The sequence below is a fragment of the Staurois parvus genome, unplaced genomic scaffold (assembly GCF_062004578.1).
Source record: "Staurois parvus isolate SC_StPar_1 unplaced genomic scaffold, SC_StPar_1.0 ptg000716l, whole genome shotgun sequence".
NCBI lineage: Eukaryota > Metazoa > Chordata > Amphibia > Anura > Ranidae > Staurois > Staurois parvus.
This window is the reverse complement of record NW_028318512.1, coordinates 3,398,166-3,416,508: the sequence shown is the minus strand read 5'-3', so window position 1 is coordinate 3,416,508 and position 18,343 is coordinate 3,398,166. Positions and strand designations below refer to the sequence as shown.

Here is an 18,343-nt window from a genome sequence, read left to right as displayed (position 1 = left end):
TGAGGATATTTGAGAAGGAATACCTTTGGATTAAAAGCAGCTAGAGAAGTAGGGGTGGATTTTTTTTAAAGCTCCCTACCTGTTTGTTAGGGGAATGTAAATGATTTCACATTGGTGATAGGGGGGTTGACATCATTGTCTAAATATATCCACATGCTCCATAAGACCCTTAAAGGATAAGTTCACCTTTGGAACATGTTACATGTTCCACCCGTTTTTAGGGTGGAACATGTAACATGTTCCCGTAGCCGCAGCCATGCCCTCCTCCCTCTGACATATAGTATGGGGAGAAGTCTCCCCATACTATCTGTCAGATTTGAAAACAGCGGGGTCGTGCGGGCTTCGCCCACACAGCCACGTCATTCATTTACAGAGTTCTGTGAATGAGTGCCTACAAGTCCCGGCAGCCCTAGTGGCTGTCGGCTTTTAGCTGTCAATGAACTACCACAGCTCTATGGAGTGCCATGGTAGTTCATTCAAGCTTCTTGTCAGACTATCTGCTTTAGCGCACATCCCGTACAGCAAGCCTATATTCTGACAGGTCTGCAGGAGACCTGCATAGCATCAGCGATCTACTGATCACTCATGCAATGCTTTAGAGGCTCCTTTAGACAAAAATAATAAATGCACATTTTTTTACCTGCAAACAAATGCGCATTTATTATTTTTGTTCAAAAGGTGAACATATCCTTTAAGGCTGAATTCCAGGAATACAGAATTCAGCCACTTTGTAATATTTGCTGGCTTACTATGAGTTAAGTCCTATGAGGTGCATAACCTTGTGGACTAAGCTTTTTTTATTTACAACTGAAAGTTTTGTGGAGCTCTTGGAAATAAGCTATTGCATACTACATGAGCTCTGACTCTAGATTTTCTGGTCTCATCTGCTATAGCTGCAGAGTTGCTTGCAGCTACATTGCCCCATCCTGCCCAATCAAAGAGTTCTTTGTGTTATGGAAACCCATTCACAGAATATAAAGCCTTCTGTAAATGGACAGACAGGAGGTGCAGGCAGAGATGCTGTGTAACCCTTAGTATGACTGCACGTATTACAAAATGGCTGGATTCCTGGAGTTCTGCTTTAAGGGTCTGCTATTTTAGGGGACCTTTGGAAGGGTCGGTGTGCCCTTTTCTTAAAAAAAAAGCCAGCAGGGTAATGTAATTTGTTGGCAACTTGAATCACTTCTTTCTCTGTAAACATCAGCACTTTAAAAAAAATCCCCACACCCATCCCCATGCTTATTTTTGACAATCGTTTGCCTAATAGTTCAGAAAATGGGCATTTTTGATATGACAGATTCGGCTTCCATTGATTTTAGTTACATTGAAGCATAGAAAAGTGATAGCAGAAAAAGGCTGAGTGGTCCACTGAGTTTGCCCGTTTTGTTTTTTGTGTGTTTTTTGGGGGGTGGGGGGGATGTTTTTTTTTTGCTAACTTGTTTGTCTGAGTATAGCTCTAGATTTATTCCTCTTTGTGAATAGATGCACCTACTGGGTGTATGGGGATCATTAGTAGAATGTCCAACTGTTTGCAGTGCATTAGATGCCTCCAAGGAGTCTCTATGGTACAGTTACACATGGGCTAATGTATTAATCCATCAATTTTTGACTGTAACCTTAAAAAATCTGCATTGTATGGCTGTTAGATGGCCCAGGTGTTGACAACTCAAAATCTGAATTGTTAAAGTTACAGTTTCATTTCCATTTACTGTAATCTACAGGGGGCTGCACTGTTGATTCTGACTGCCTCAAGGCAGATTTGTTTGTCCCTGGCAACACATGATGGCTGAAACATGACTGAATAAATACTCTAACATAAACATATACTAGTAGAAGCAGCAAAACTAAGAGAGAAGCTATGAAATGAAAATAATTGACTATTGTCAATAAAACATTGAAGGAAAAAATATATTTAAAGTCAGTGATTCTGATAGTTTAGGAAGTGTTTAGGCCAGCAGAGAAGGCCTTGCTGGCTCTGACAGCCCACCATTGAGTTCAAGACCCTCTAACATGGAACATTCCAAGAATACCATAGGTGGAACTACCTGCTGGCTGCATCCTGTGTCATCGACAGAACCATAAACTAGCTGCATCATATTTGATATGTTGGCTTGCTGACTTGCTTACCTAAGAAAACCTTACGTGTGAAAGTGAACTGAGTTCCAATACAGCAGACTGCTGTTGTCATAGACATAATTATAATGTGTCCCATGGCAAGCTCATCATGTGACTACTACTGCACCTTTCATACAACCAAAGAAAGGACGCCACTCTAACCAGCCCGTGGAGCCTGGTATATGAAATAGCCTCAGCCACTGTTCCGGCCACGTCCTCTGACGCAGTTTGCCCCGTCCACCAGGGCTTGCTCACAGAGGTGTCTCTGTAACTCCTCCATGATCAAGACCTGGTGGGCGGGGTGAAACAGATCAGAGGGCATGGCCAGAGTGGTGGCTGAGGCCATTCCATATACCGGACTCCACGGCCTGGTCACAGCGATGTCCTTTCTTTGGTTGTATGAATGCTGCTGGAATCATTTGTGGACCGCACTTCCGGCCCTCCGTCATTCTGGCTCACATCACTTCAGGTGTTTGGAACGCACGCCGAGTGATGCGGTTCAAGCGGCCATCTTAGTGGTGGAAGGCTGTTCATCCTCTGCAGATATTACAGAAGCGTGAGATCCCTATAATGGCAATTGTGGAAATTGGTTATCTTGAAGCCATCTAGGCTATTAAACAAGGCTTTTAATTATATTTAAACATGTGAGTGGACCTTATTCTATCTTTATATTCTATATTAAGTGGCAGTATTACACTGTGTAGTTTCTTTCTCTATACACCATTGAGGATTCCATGGAGGAAAAAAGTGGAGGCGATTAATATTCCCAATCAGGGTGAAAAAAAAGATTTGATCTCTTGTGGAGGGGTTATAGGATCCCTTATTTCCTATAAGGCTCATTACTCACCTCTATCTGGTGAGTGCGGTCAATATTATTTTTCACGTGGTGGACAGGTGGAAGCACATTTTGAATAATTTACTATTGGTCTTGATGGAAATAAGGACTTATTTTCACATGGACACTTATTGTTATTTTTATTCACTTGTGTAATTTAGTTTGTAGATTTTGCACTGTTTTTTTGTTGTTTAGTATTGGTGTTTTTCACTGTTGCACAGCTGCATAATCACTTAGTATTTTCTTTTTGGCGCTGGGATATATATTTTTAATTTTTTAGGTGATTCCTTTTTGTTTCCCAGTTTGGAGAGGCGCCAGTATGTCTCACACACTAGCTTACTACTGCACCTTACCCTATTGCTGTGAGACCAATACCCTTAATTAAAGTGCTCCTTCCTTTTCCCCACTGTGGTGCAAAAAGTAGCATATCAAATTCACAGAGACAGAACCAAATTCTAAAGGTCATAGGGTCTCCAGCCTAAAGACTACACACAAGCTTTAAGAGAGTTAAAGTTAAAAATCCTAAATCTTTGGCTCATCAATAAAAATGTATGGCTTAGCATCCTTACAAAACATATAGCTCACCCATATGATCTAAGCCGCACATTGACATACTTGTCATCAACCTAAGCAATAGAGTTTGTACATTAATTGTTTTGCTCAGATCAATTTTTCCTTAACTGCAAACCAATGGCTCTCACGAGCAAAGCAATATGACTTTTAATAAGATCTATGGGCCTTCTACAACAACAAACGACTCATGGCAATAAATCAAATTCATTGATATATGTTATGGATATTTGTGGATAATCCATCAAAGACTCAGAGGATGTCATTTAATTTTTAATTCTGTCGATGTTTAAAAAATTGAAACCTGACCACTCTCAAACCATTGGATTTACTGGATTAACCCCTTCATTGATTCACAGGAGAATATCAAGTGGAACAAAAGCTCTCGATTAGACCAGTTAAATTTCTTTTCATGATTTTTTTGCAAGTGTTCTGAAGAGTCAGTTAGCTTGAACAGAGCATTAGCATGTTAACACACTTGATTTCAATACAATTATATGTGTAAAAAATGGTTATTCTCTTTCAGAAATGCTTGCATAACACTGCTGGTCTATATTAGGTGGTATAAAAAGGTTTGAGACTAGCTTTACAAGAAAGTATTTTATTTATCTATGTTTACACTCTACCACCTTCAAAATAGTCCCCTTGCACAGAAATACAGTGCTCCCAGCATTCCTGCCACTTCGGGAATGTGTCCTGGAAGTCTTCTTTTTTGAAGCATGTCAAGCACCTTCTGCTATTTGCTCTGGATCTCCGCAATGTTGTCAAAACGGCAACCTTTGACCTGGAACTTCATCTTTTAGAAGAGGGCAAAGTCCGCGGGAGCCAAATCATGCAGTAGGGTGGGTGAGGAAGTGAGATCATTGCAGCCTGGGGATGAACTTGGCAACAACACAGTGCATGTTCAAATAACACATGAGTATTGCCTGGACTGTTCCGTATGAGACACCGACAGTGGCAGCAATGTTGTGGATTGTTCTCCAATGATCATCATGCACAAGTTGCTGTATGGTTTTGAAATTTTGACATTTTTGGGGGTTGAGCTTGCTGAAGGTCTTCCTGATCTCTCAACCTCTACTAGTGATGTTCTTCTGCTCTTCACGCTTGTGTGCCACTAAAAACACCCCAAAAGACTCATTGCAGCAAAGAGTGATGTAGAACATCACTGTAGCAGATTTGCCCAGTATTGTGCAGAATTTCACATTTGCTCTTTGTTCTAACTTGCTGTCTATGATGAGATAGCAGACACGGTAATGCACAAGGTCAGAATAGCACCAGTTGCACAGCTCCCAATTTACACAGGATGATGTCTTTTGGCACACTGATGTATGAAGGTCAGTGCACTCTGTGATTGTGTGTGTGCAGCCTTGTGCCACAATATGTTATTACAAAACTAGTCTCAAAATGTTTTTATACCACTTCGTATATACAGGAGGTGGTACCACTGTACAGCTCCTGAGTGGTTCATATTGTCTTCCGATCAGCCAGCCTGCTTATTGTTCTATGAATGAGCATCATCACCTCTGTTCAATTCACAGGCAGGTAACTCAGGAAGCTGTAAAACTAAACCAAGAAATAGATGCATCATTTGGCTGTGTAGTGTGCACACCCAAAAACCAGGAAGTTAGCAATTACGGATGGGTACGTCTTTGTACCTGGCTGTTCCACCCTCTAGCAGTAAATATACTGTGATCGGATGGCAAATGGTTAAACTGTAGTAATTGCCATCTGATAAGACCCGGAAGTCACTGCTCTGACTTTTTTATTCCAGCTTGAACTCTTGAGCTCTGTAAACAACAGACATTTTCCAACAAATGAGGAAGACAGCCAAGAGCTCTATTACATAAAATTGTAATATTCAATATTTCATATTTAACTGGCTAAAAAATTGTTAATTTATAAGAAGAAATAAAGAACAAAAAATAAAGAAAGGAAGGAAGAAAGAAAGATATAAACTTGCTTTAAAAGGCAAAAAGAAGTCTAAAGATTAAGTTCTAACGGGATGTCATGGAGTTTAATGAGTGCTGGCTTTAGGTCTTGACAAACTCACAGCCAGAGGGTTTTTGTCTCTTCACATAGAGTCTGTAGCATTTTGTTGTAATTCAGTTTACTGGCTGTCTCTTGTGATTTGATCACTTGAGCCATTATTTAGAGGGTTGTGAAAATTGTTTTTGTTGAAAATCTCTAAGTGTGAAGGATTTTCTGGTGGATGAAGATAGGAACAAATTTGAAGAAACATTTTTTTATTTCAATTTGCTTTCAAGCTAAGTAATTTTGAACCAGGAACAGCAACAACAACAAAAACATTCAGCTTCCATGGTGTCATAGCTGTCCAAATGTATTTGGGTTTAGAAATTGCTAATACCTGGTGAACAATTTGGGCAAAGAGACAGGGTGTCTTCACAGAAAGTACTGCTTGGCAAACCAGTGAGAGGTGTGGTGGGGGCCTTTATTTGGTAATGACAGAAATGTACAACATTAAACAGGATTGAAATAGAAGGTAAGGCATTAGGAAGCCAACTACTTTTCTTAGAAATCAGAAGAAACTTTGATACAGAAATATGGGTGGAGAATCTGTTGACTTGTCATCCATAAAGTCAACATGTGCTCCTTTTTTATAGTTTTATGGTAAAAGTGCTGCTGAAGAACAGTCACAAGATGCCTGCTCTTAGCTTTATAGCCTAGAAGAGCCTTTTTTATAGCTAAACCCTGCCAACTGCCATTTCAGCATCCATTGAGAGCGCCTTTAATGACCACTGAGGTGATCTTATTGGACACTAAAATGGCAGCTGGCAGAGTTATGATGTCAGGCTCCAGTAACAATATAAAACTAAATCAGAGAGGGGCACAAAAAAAAGACAACATTAAGTCAGTCCCATATGGCAATTACCATCAAGAAAAGGCATCATCATCCCTTCTATAATATTACCACAAAAAAGGATTTGGTTTTTCAACACATAGGGCTTTGCAGGGGAATTATCACTTTGCTTAGTAAATGTTTTAAAAATTCACTTTCCAAAGAATACCCAATCATATGCAAGGACAATAAATTTAAAAAATACTAGATTTTGCTTGCACGTGACTGGATGATGAAACTCAGAAGAGCTTCACCTCATTTACTAAGAGAAAATTCCCTTGCAAAGAGAACAGTTTATTTGCCTTTAGTAAATCAATCCCTTTAGCTTCAAAATTGTGGTCACCTACCCAGAATAGAGATAAGGGGCTTCGACTTTCTCATCAGTATGTTTGTACTCAGTCAGTGACTAAAAACATTGAAGATGAAGACAGTCAGCATTTTTTTTAAAGAGGTAGGCAATGGTAGCTTATTTTTCAAGTTAGTACATGTTTTCTTTAAAGTGACTCAATCATGTAGGAAGGAGTTTCTCACAGGTATGAAGTGCGAGTATCTACAGCTTCAAAATATCTCAATCCCCTTTGTTACATTCAAATATTGGAAGATCCAACATTTCTGGGTACTGCTAGAGCTAGTCCATTACCTCCTGCCTTTCCACCTCATTGATCCTTCACTCTGATTGACTGTCTTCTTGACCAATATGAATGCGTGTAAGGTTTAGAGATGTGTACAACAAAAAAATGTATTTTGTTTTTTTTGAGATTCATTATTTAACTTAATCATTTCGTTTCATCATATTTGTTATGATAAAATGAATCGTTTTCAGAATTCATTTCGTATATTTGTATCTGTTGTGTATATCTGTTGTTCCTGATCAATTTGTATTTTGGAAGGTTTTATGGAAGATTGGCTATATTCATTTTAATGTGTTAATTCAATAATGTGGGAGATTACTTATGCACTCTGAGTCATCTCTGCTAGTCCAACCCACAAAGAGAAATCAAACAAGCCAATTGGATGATATTGACTGGAATAGAGTGCATCTGAAACTAACGAATGGAACTAAAATACTTTTGGATTCATTTGTTATGGTATAATTCAGAGATTCAGATGGATCCACTTCCATCCAGACCAAACACAATAAGTAGGAATGATCTTATTTCAGTTTTATACCTTACTGCATTTATTGCAATATGTTTCCATTTCATATGTAGTGCATTTTTTATAAAAATGAAAAATGTTATTACAAAAAGAATCAGTTCCTAACAAAGACCACCATGCTGTTTTCATCCAAATAAAATGAAAGGATTCAAATCAATTTGCAACATTTGCTATGTCTTTAAGCTATTTCTGATGCTTTCAAACATTAACAAAAGACCCAAACTACCTCATTATGTCATCCAAATGAAACAAATAAATACAAATTAATTTGTTGTTTTTGTTCTAAACTATTTCAGAGTAATTGAAATTTTTTACTATTAATGAAAATTTTGTCCGAATTTCATTTTTTAACAAAACAAATTGCACATGTCTAGTAAGGTGGAAGACAAGCCCCTTGACCAGGCAGTGTTGGAGCTTTGCCCATATGGACAGGTTGACTCTTGGAGGGCTGTTACAGTCACCTTTGGGTCATTTAAAAGCACATACAACCCATGTGTGGGTAGGAGCATCACACTGCTTTCATTCATATCATCAAATTAGAAAAGTCTTTTTCTTTTTTATAATAGCTTTTCATGTCCAGGTCCTCCCCCATCCTCTGGAACTCACTGCCCCAATCCATCAGACTGTCGTCTTCCCTATTCACATTCAGGCGCTCCCTCAAAACCCATCTCTTCAGGGAAGCCTACCCCACCCTCACCTAACGGCCATCCTCCCTCATTCCTCCCACCACTTCATCCCCCTCAGCCACTTCCTACTGTACCTTTACCCCCTCCCTCCTAGATTGTAAGCTCGTAAGAGTAGGGCCCTCTTACCCCTCGTACGTTGTTTGTTGTTGTTGTACTGTGCCATGTATTGTCCCCCCTATTGTACAGCGCTGAGCAAACCCTTTGGCGCTATATAAACTCGTAGTAATAATAATAATAATAATGTCTCATCCTCAATGTGTTTTTTGTTCCGCCAACAAACTCATAAAAATCCCCTAATTACATTCAATTACAAGCTAAACTGTTCCTTATAGTAGAATAGAACAAATATTGTGATCAGGTGAGAGAAAAATGGTTTCCAACTTTTTAATATTGCCAGATCTTTAATAAACACACAGCTCATTCAACGCTGTGATGGAAGGTCAATTATAAATATCAAGTTAGTTTACTCTATAACATTCCAAAGCACAAAGCCGATAGTTAATAAAATTTAGACGTTGATTAAGTAAAGTAGATGTTAAGAACATTTTTTCAGTTAAGTGGAATAATAATTAAGCAATTTTGAAAAAATTAAAGGAAGAATAATAGCTTTGTTGTTTTAGAAATCATTTAGTTTACTGGGCAGTTGTTATACACCGCTGCGTTAATTTGTTTATTCATTTATAGTTATTGCCAGTTTTCATCTCAAATAATAAAATCTGGCAAAAAGGATAGCTATCTTGAATGGATACTGGAGTTCTATAGCAGTGGGAAACCCAGGTAGACAATAACATTTGTGTATTTTTAATACAACCAATGTCATTTTACCCTTGCTGATTCAAATAGTGATTGTTTTCAAGTACAAAATTGCTAATTGTATCAATAATCCATCAAGTTGCTAATTTTTATTTTTTGGTGAACCGGTCCTGGAGGTACTGCAATACCAGGTCGATGCGTGGAGTGGATAAAGAAAGCTCTTCTTCCATCTCCCTGTTTTAAAAATACATTTTTTATATGGACCCCAGATAGGGGATGTATCAAATATTAAACTGATAAGAACAGATACAACACATGATCTTAGCTAAAAGGCTGAGAAGAGAGAAGTCGCTAAATTTATCAATGATCAATCATGTTGCTAATTTTATCAATGATCCATCATGTTGCTAATTTTATCAATGGTCCATAATGTTGCTAATTTTATCAATGATTCATCATGAAACACCATCACCTGTATCAACTGAGAATATCTAAACCCAAGAACAAAAATGTAATATATTGCAGCTTACCAGTCCTTCAATCAGGGTTTTATGGAATCCTAAGGTTCCTCCAGTGTTTGCTAGGAGTTCCTTAAGTTATTAGCCATTTCTACCTCAAAGAAAAGTTCCCACTGACACCATCTTTTTTGCTATCTGTAAGAAAGTAACTCTTCCCAATGACCACAAATGCAAGGAGCAGTGGTGCATTTTGTTTTTGTGCTGCCCTAGCCAACACTGAAATTGGGCACCCCCAATCTAAAAAAGGAGGGAGAGAGAGAGAGGAAGAAAGAAGAGAGAGAGAGAGAGAGAGAGAGAGAGAGAGAGAGAGGAGAGAGATGAGAGAGATGTTCCTCCAGCACTCACCTCCGGAATGAAAGCAGCCAGCCATCCCTGGAGACATGGTCAGGAAAGCCCAGTGCCGTCCTTGTGTGAGAACGACAGTTGGCCTTTAATTACACCCTCAAGCAGCCCGCAGCCTCTCTCTGGATCCCAAGGCAGAGCTCAGGCAGTGCCTCACCTGGTTCCCATCCTCTATCACCTGCCACGTTGGACCCTTCTTCCCGGGGGGAGGAAAGTCTGTAGATACAGTCATTTTAGCAGGGGTTCCCTGAGACCAGAAAGTTATTTCAATGGTTCCTCTGTGTTGAGAAGGTTGAGGAAGGCTGCCTTAGATGTAGTAGCTGCATTCATTTTCATTTTTCAGACTGGGAATATTATCTGCAAATACAAAGTTACCTACAGGAAATGCAGCATCCTTGTTCTTTCCTGTAAACTAAACTGAAAGCACAAGCAATCTTCTTTCCAAGTTATCTTCTGTAAACTAGTTCCCCTGCCACTGTGTAATAGAGATGAACAGAGGAAAACGTGTGTAGTCGAAATTAGAAGAGCAGGTTGGGTGACAACCATGACTTCTTAGAGTTAGAGCCCATTGGCACCCTTAGGCAGGAAACATCTTCTTTCACAGGCTGACCAAATATGGGACAATTATTTCAGCTACTACATATAAGGACTGCTAAGCTGATATATATATTTTTTTTTTTGGGGGGGCGGGGGATTAGACACACTTTGATTTTCCCTTTTATGCATGCCAATTACCTGCAACTTGTACCTGATGATCCCTATACAGACAATTTTTTTAGGAGAGCATATGGACACAAAAAAACAGGATATCATTTTGTTAACTATTGATCCGTGTAAATATTAATTGAGATCATTTTATTCCAAATTAAAAACTTCAAGATGTGATTTTTTTTTAACATCATTACTTTGGCTGGTGAGCATGTAATAAATTGAAATTAAAGCAGCTGTGTTTGTTTTTATACGGATCAGTAATTAGGACAATTAAGTTGATTTAAATAAGATATTTTCCTTTTCATAGTCATTGGCACAATTCGGTCGTGCAGTCATAACTTTGGTTTTATCGTGTCCTTCGGTCTACAGCTTCTAGGAAGAGGACATTGTGTATTAGGGGAAACTATAATGGTTTTGGGTGAATTTCATTTATTTATTTATTTAATATATATAATGGGACAAAGTCACTTAAATCCCCTTGCTTCCCCATTCTGAAGCTCGGTTTGAACTTCAGCAAGTCATCTTTACCACGTCAACATGCCTAAATGCATTGAGTTGCTGCCATGCGATTGGCTGATTAGCAATTTGTATTGCCAAGCAATTGAACAGCTGTACCTAATAAATAAATTGGCTAGTGAGTGTATACAGTGGGGATCGAAAGTTTGGGCACCCCAGCTAAAAATTGGTATTAATGTGCATAAAAAAGCCAAGGAAAGATTGAAAAATCTCCAAAAGGCTTCAAATTACAGATTAGACATTCTTATAATATCTCAACAAAAGTTAGATTTTATTTCCATCATTTACACTTTCAAAATAACAGAAAACAAAAAAATGGCGTCTGCAAAAGTTTGGGCACCCTGCAGAATTTATAGCATGCACTGCCCCCTTTGCCAAGCTGAGACCTGCCAGTGTCATGGATTGTTCTCTATCATCGTCTGGGAAGACCAGGTGATGTCAATCTCAAAGGTTTTAAATGCCCAGACTCATCTGACCTTGCCCCAACAATCAGCACCATGGGTTCTTCTAAGCAGTTGTCTAGAAAACTGAAACTGAAAATAGTTGACGCTCACAAAGCTGGAGAAGGCTATAAGGAGATAGCAAAGCGTTTTCAGATGTCAATATCCTCTGTTCGGAATGTAATTAAGAAATGGCAGTCATCAGGAACAGTGGAAGTTAAAGCAAGATCTGGAAGACCAAGAAAAATATCAGACAGAAAAGCTCGCAGGATTGTGAGAAAAACAATTCAAAACCCACGTTTGACTGCACAATCCCTCCAGAAAGATCTGGCAGACACTGGAGTTGTGGTACACTATTCCACTATAAAGAGATACTTGTACAAATATGGTCTTCATGGAAGAGTCATCAGAAGAAAACCTCTTCTACGTCCTCACCACAAAAATCATCGTTTGAACTTTGCAAATGAACATATAGACAAGCCTGATGCATTTTGGAAACAAATTCTGTGGACTGATGAGGTTAAAATTGAACTTTTTGGCCGGAATGAGCAAGGATACGTTTGGAATAGAAGGGGCACAGAATTTAATGAAAAGAACCTCTGTCCAACTGTTAAGCATGGGCTTGGAACAATCATGCTTTGGGGTTGTGTTGCAGCCAGTGGCACAGGGAACATCTCACAAGTAGAAGGAAAAATGGATTCAATAAAATTTCAGCAAATTTTGGATGGTAACTTGATGCCATCTGTGAAAAAGCTGAAGTTAAAGAGAGGATGGCTTCTACAAATGGATAATAATCCTAAACACACCTCGAAATCCACAGGGGATTACATCAAGAGGCGTAAACTGAAGGTTTTGCCATGGCCTTCACAATCTCCTGACCTCAACATAATTGAAAATCTATAGATAGACCTTAAAAGAGCAGTGCGTGACAGACAGCCCAGAAATCTCAAAGAACTGGAAGACTTTTGTAAGGAAGAATGGGCAAAGATACCTCAAACAAGAACTGAAAGACTCTTGGCTGGCTACAAAAAGCGTTTACAAGCTGTGATACTTGCCAAAGGGGCAGTACAAGATATTAACTCTGCAGGGTGCCCAAACTTTTGCAGACGCCATTTTTTTGTTTTCTGTTATTTTGAAAGTGTAAATGATGGAAATAAAATATAACTTTTGTTGACATATTATAAGAATGTCTAATCTGTAATTTGATGCCTTTTGGAGATTTTTCCATCTTTCCTTGGCTTTTTTATGCACATTAATACAAATTTTTAGCTGGGGTGCCCAAACTTTTGATCCCCACTGTATATAATTGATGCTTTATGTCTTTTTTTACTGCTATAAAGACAATCTTCGTTTTTTGACATACACATGTTAATACTTTACAAAGGATTCACAAAGCACTATTGGTTTGCTAGATAAAGGACAGCACATAAAACCTCAAAGAGAGCCTTCCAACAAAAAATTGAGCCACTTCTCTATCTGATTTGGTTGATTTGCTGAAGGGGTAGAGACTGTCTACTTAGCAAAGTTCAACTAGTTTAATAAGTAATTTAAATGTGTTCAATTTAAATATTCAATCATGCGCAAGTGAATTTAAGAAATTAAGTAACCATAGCCTCATCTAAGTGAATAGTCTCTACTACTTTTATAATGCAAAGCTTTTTACATTTGGGTGTACATTTCAGCTTGTGCTAGAAAGTTCCATAAGCATCAAAAATTTTAAACCAAGTTGGAAGGAGAAACTGAAAAATAATATATGAAAAGGAACTAAACGCTCCACCTGCTGGCTGCTTGTTGCATAGTTGTCAAATATAGTCCTAAAAAATATCTGTGATTGGAAGAGGTTGAGATCACAGGGTCACCACCCCTCCAATCAGAGAATGCTTTGCATTCATTGAGAAAATGAAAAATGTTACCTGAATGGCGCCTGTGCCAAGGGAGTGACCTTCTGTGTACACAATGCATAGAACCTGGAAGCTAGAGGAGATAGGTAGGTAGGAGGTAAAGTTGTATACAGACACAGAACTCTCAGTGCAGATTTGTATAAAATTTGCAAATCCCAGCATCAGTTTAAATATGACTACACTCTAGGCTAGGTCACAGTTGTCCCGCATACAAAATGGAATACCAGGGATAAATTTGCAAAACATTTTTGGTCTGCTCCCTTAGCATTATCACAATTTGTGTTGCATAAGCATCTAGATATATTATTGAAGGCATGTGCTGTCAAATAAAGATAGTTTGATCTGTTGGTATTAAATAAAACATTTGGAATTTTTTTTTTCATAAATAAAGCTTTTTTTTCTATTTTGTTATCTAAAGCTGTCACAACACCCTAACCATTTGAAAAATATATATACAAAAAATTAAATAATGTAACTAGAGAAGGGGCCTTAATTTTAATTCTCAGCCTCCTATACCGTAAGAACCCTTTCACACTGCTTCTTTGAAAAAAATACGGTAATAATTCCTATTCGTTTTTGCCTCATTTTTTGGACTCCTGACTCTAATCATACACCTGTGAAACTTGGACATGTGACTTAAAAAACTCAATAAAAATGTACAGCGGGATTTTTTTAATGCTTTTTTGGTGAAGGTTTCCATAGAAAACAATGCGAGATGCAGGACTTTTAAAAATGCACCAGAGTCGTAGTGTACTAGTGTGAGGAGTTGCAAAGGATAGAAAATCATACATTTTTCGTGTATTTTCTACTGCTTTTTTACCCCCAAAACACATCAAAAACAGATCAGTGTGAAGGGGCCCTAAAGAGGGCTATACACTAGTAGACTTTGAAAAATATGTGTACAATTGTATGAAATTTCTCCGTACATTTGACAGCTTGATGAACTTTGTTCAAGAGTAGTTCAAAATTTTGTTTGCTTTTAACCTGTGATTTTTGATTGAATTAATTTTCATGAGTTAAAACCACATACACTGTTAAAAAATGTGTTAATTCAAGAAAAAAATGTTCATCCTGTTCCTTCACATTTTCTTACCTCAGTGGTCAAAAATGAATGTCAATTTAACTTACAAAGAAAAAAAAACTGAACAAATGTTTTTAAAATGAAAAATTTCTGATGAAATTCAACTAGTGTATAGTCAGCTTAAAGCAGAACTTAATTGTATCTGAGCATCACAAACTGAAATTGCTATTTAATTCATTTTTAGTATTCAAAGCAAAGTCTCCCATCCATCCATGTCTCCATGCTTTATTTTGCTGAAAAAATACTTTGAAAAACACTTCCCCTAGCATTTTTAGCTGTGATTATCTCGGGTAAGGGTATATGATCATGTAGCATTTACCTCCTGGAATCCATCTGCCCTTAGCTCATGCATGCAGACAAGAGGCTGTGCTTAGCTGAGAAAGCCCCTCCTGAAGACTCCTGGGATGTATGACATCATATTTGGCCTAGGCCAGAAACCAGGAAGCAGCTGAAGAAATATAAAAAAAAAGCTTAAAACAAGTAAACATAATATAACTTCCTATTTACTAATGTTAGCAGCATGAGGGTTAAAAATAAATCATGTTGATTGAACGTTTGTTTCCGTTTTAACCCCTTGGCCCCGGCACTTTAAGGGTTTCAGAAGCCGGGAAGCAGGGTGGGCTTTTAGGGTCATGTGACCACCGTGATTCACTGTCACGGTGGTCACATGATCGGGAAAGGTCCCGATCGAAAGAGATTGGGACCTTTCCTTGAGTACCGGACATGTGTGCTGGGAGCGCGCAGGGCGATTGCTCTTAGCACATATGTTTTTCTTAATTGCATGCAAATGTCCGGCCGTTCGGCGTCAAGGCCCAGATGCCGGGAGGCTGCACATTTGCATGTGGCCGGCGCCAAGAGGTTAACATTCAATCTGGATGAGAGTGGAGCTTCATTTTGAGGCCAATCAGATATATTCCAGTGCTCATGCATTCATAGGGAATAGGCTGACTAGAGGAGGGAGTAGAGTGAACATGAGATGAACTTATTGGTCTGCTACTTGGCAATTGTCCAGTCACAGCTTGGGGATGTGGAGGTGACCAAGCTTTATTTCTTTTTTGCAGTAGAGAAAGGTCACATCACCAACCTAGCTGTGCTCTCTGGCAGTGATATGTAAATCTCAGGAATTTGAACCACTTGAGAAAGTCTCCTAAAGACAAAACACGTCGAGGTAGGTCTTAGAGCTGACGTCATCACGCCGCCAGACCCACTGGCAGTATTGCTGCTCTGTTAGTACTGTACAATGTGAGTATGTTTTTAGAACAAATAAATGGTGATTATGGTTTTAGGTGGGGTAGTTGTGATTTATATCTTTTCCAGTATTGTGTCACATCCCTGTTGCTGAAGTTCCCAGTACCTGATGATCCATACATGAGAACACAGCTGACAGATCTCTTACTTCAATGAGTGCTATACACACTTCCTATTAACTTGGGGTCTAATATTCTGGTAAGAAGCTGGTGTTTCTGTGTGGTGGTGGAGTTCAAAAAAGGTCACATGGGAAATTCACAATCAATAGTGATGGACTTTATTTATTTATTTAGATATTTTTGTATGTTTTGCACATTTGTATTGTTTGCACATTATTGTGGACTGACTTTGTTATTTAAAGGCACAGCACAACAATATGTGTTGTTAAAGATCACGGATGGATGAATAGAAATTTCAATCTTTTGGCAGGTCAAAAAAAAATAGGTGTATGCATTTAAATCATGCTTTGCTGGGGTTTTTTTTGCCTTCCTCTGGATCAATTGTGGGTATAGGATTATATATTACTTTTTTTTTTTAATGGTTGAACTGGATGGACTTTTGTCTTTTTTCAGCCAGACTAACTATGTAACTATGTACCTAACTATGTGTTTGCCTGTAACTTTAAAGCATGTTAGAAAAAAAAATGTCCATTTGTAGGCTAGTTCTATTTCAGTAACTATCTGTCATTGATAGCTAGTTCATAAAAAAAAAGATCAGTGTGACATCATTCCCAGAAGCCCCATATCCCACAGTGTGGAGGCAATAAAAAAAAATGCCGCATCAGATAATAATTCCAAGGACGCCCGCCAGCTCGCCAAGCATCGTCTTACTAAACTTTCATAAAGAATTTCATTGGTCTCAAATGAATTGGAAAAATGCTTTCCTTAAAAATGAATCTGGAATTACCTGATTATCCATTCAATGCATATGAATGTCACCCAGAACAATGCTGTATAGGTGCCATTTTCAAGAAAATGGGGCCATTTCTAGCGTGAGCATTTTTTTTTTAAATGATGATAATGTGCATAAATGGTTCAGTTCAATTTAAAGTTAAGTGGCTCTATGCATAAAAGCAAAAACTTAAAAGCACTTTATGAACATTGTCTATCAGTCTGCCTAGAATGTGTCACGTGACCGCGTCTGAAGAACTATGTATTAAGTCAACCTATCAAATCCATGTCTACCTGCTGTATGTGGAATATTGAATTGTTGTTATTTTTGTTGTCTTTATAACAGCTACTGTTACTGCTTTGTTGTCTATTTCTAGACTTAGAAGTAATTTTATTAACATAGAATTTAACTCTCTCAGTCAACATTGACTCTTTTTAATCCTTAGTCTGCTTTTACACTGATCCATTTTTCTTCCACTTTTGTGTTGAAAAAAGCAGAAGAAAAACGTGTGACTATGTATTCCTATGGAACTCTTCCCACTGATCTGTGCAGGTCTGGTGTGTTTTTCAAAGTCCTGCTTGCTGCATTTTTGGTGCAGGTTTGGTGAGGTATAAAAACTGCACCACAAATGGACCTCCCATTAAAATCAATGGAAAACACAGCAAAAACACATAAAATAATGCATCAAAAATGCACGTGTTGTGTTTTTGGTGCAGTTTTTGAGTCACATGTCCTTTAAAATTTGCACCGCAAATGCTACAAAATGTGGCAAAAGCGCATATGCTTTTTTGCCACAGGACAGTGTGAAAGTAGCTTTATGTTGCTAGTATTACTGAATAGATAGGAAGGTGTATTGTATTTACTTTTCTTTAAACTTTTTTTTTACATTTCTTCAGTTACTTCCTGGTTTCCAGGGCTATTCAAACAATTTCATACATCCCAGAAGTCTTCAGGAGGGGATTAGGGTTTTTTTCAGCTAAGCACACCCTCCAGCCTGCATTCCTGAGCTAAGGGCTGAAAGTGTCCAGGAAGCAAATGCTACATGAATCATGTGCCCCTACTTATGATGACGACCAGAAATGTTAGGGGTGTGTTTTCCAAAGTTATTTCTCAGCAAAATAAAGCATGGTGACATTGATGTGTGAATTTGCTTTACATATTAAAAATGTATACTATATAAACACTATATTGCCAAAAGTATTGGGCCGCCTGTCTTTCCACACACATGAACTTTAATGGGATACCAGTCTTAGTCCATAAGGTTCAATATTGAGTCGGCCCCGCCCTTTCCAGCTATAACAGCTTCAATTCTTCTGGGAAGGCTGTCCACAAGGTTTGTCCACAAGTGTGTCTATGGGAAGGTCTGACCATTCTTCCAGAAAAGCATTGATAAGGTCAGGCACTGATGTCGGTCAAGAAGGCCTGGATCGCAGTCTCCACTGTAATTAATCCCAAAGGTGTTCTATCGGGTTGAGGTCAGGACTCTGTACAGGCCAGTCAAGTTCCTCCACCCCAAACTCATTTATGTCTTTATGGACCTTGCTTTGTGCACTGGTGGGCAGTCATGTTGGAACAGGAAGGGGCCATCCCCAAACTGTTCCCACAAAGTTGGGAGCATGAAATTGCCCAAAATGTCTTGGTATGCCGACGCCTTAAGAGTTCCATTCACTGGAACTAAGGGGCCAAGCTCAACCCCTGAAAAGCAATCCCACACCATAATT

At 38.5% G+C, this 18,343-nt stretch overlaps 1 protein-coding gene and 1 non-coding gene across 2 annotated transcripts in view; one reads left to right on the top strand and one right to left on the bottom strand.

The window, feature by feature from the left end:
- LRP1B (LDL receptor related protein 1B) overlaps positions 1–18,343 on the top strand; it is a 2,076,109-nt gene that overhangs the window by 37,831 nt on the left and 2,019,935 nt on the right. The gene's annotated exons all lie outside the window — the stretch shown is intronic.
- LOC149445600 (U2 spliceosomal RNA) lies at positions 9,129–9,319 on the bottom strand. The gene has a single exon (XR_016306380.1). It is a non-coding gene; the product is annotated as a U2 spliceosomal RNA (small nuclear RNA).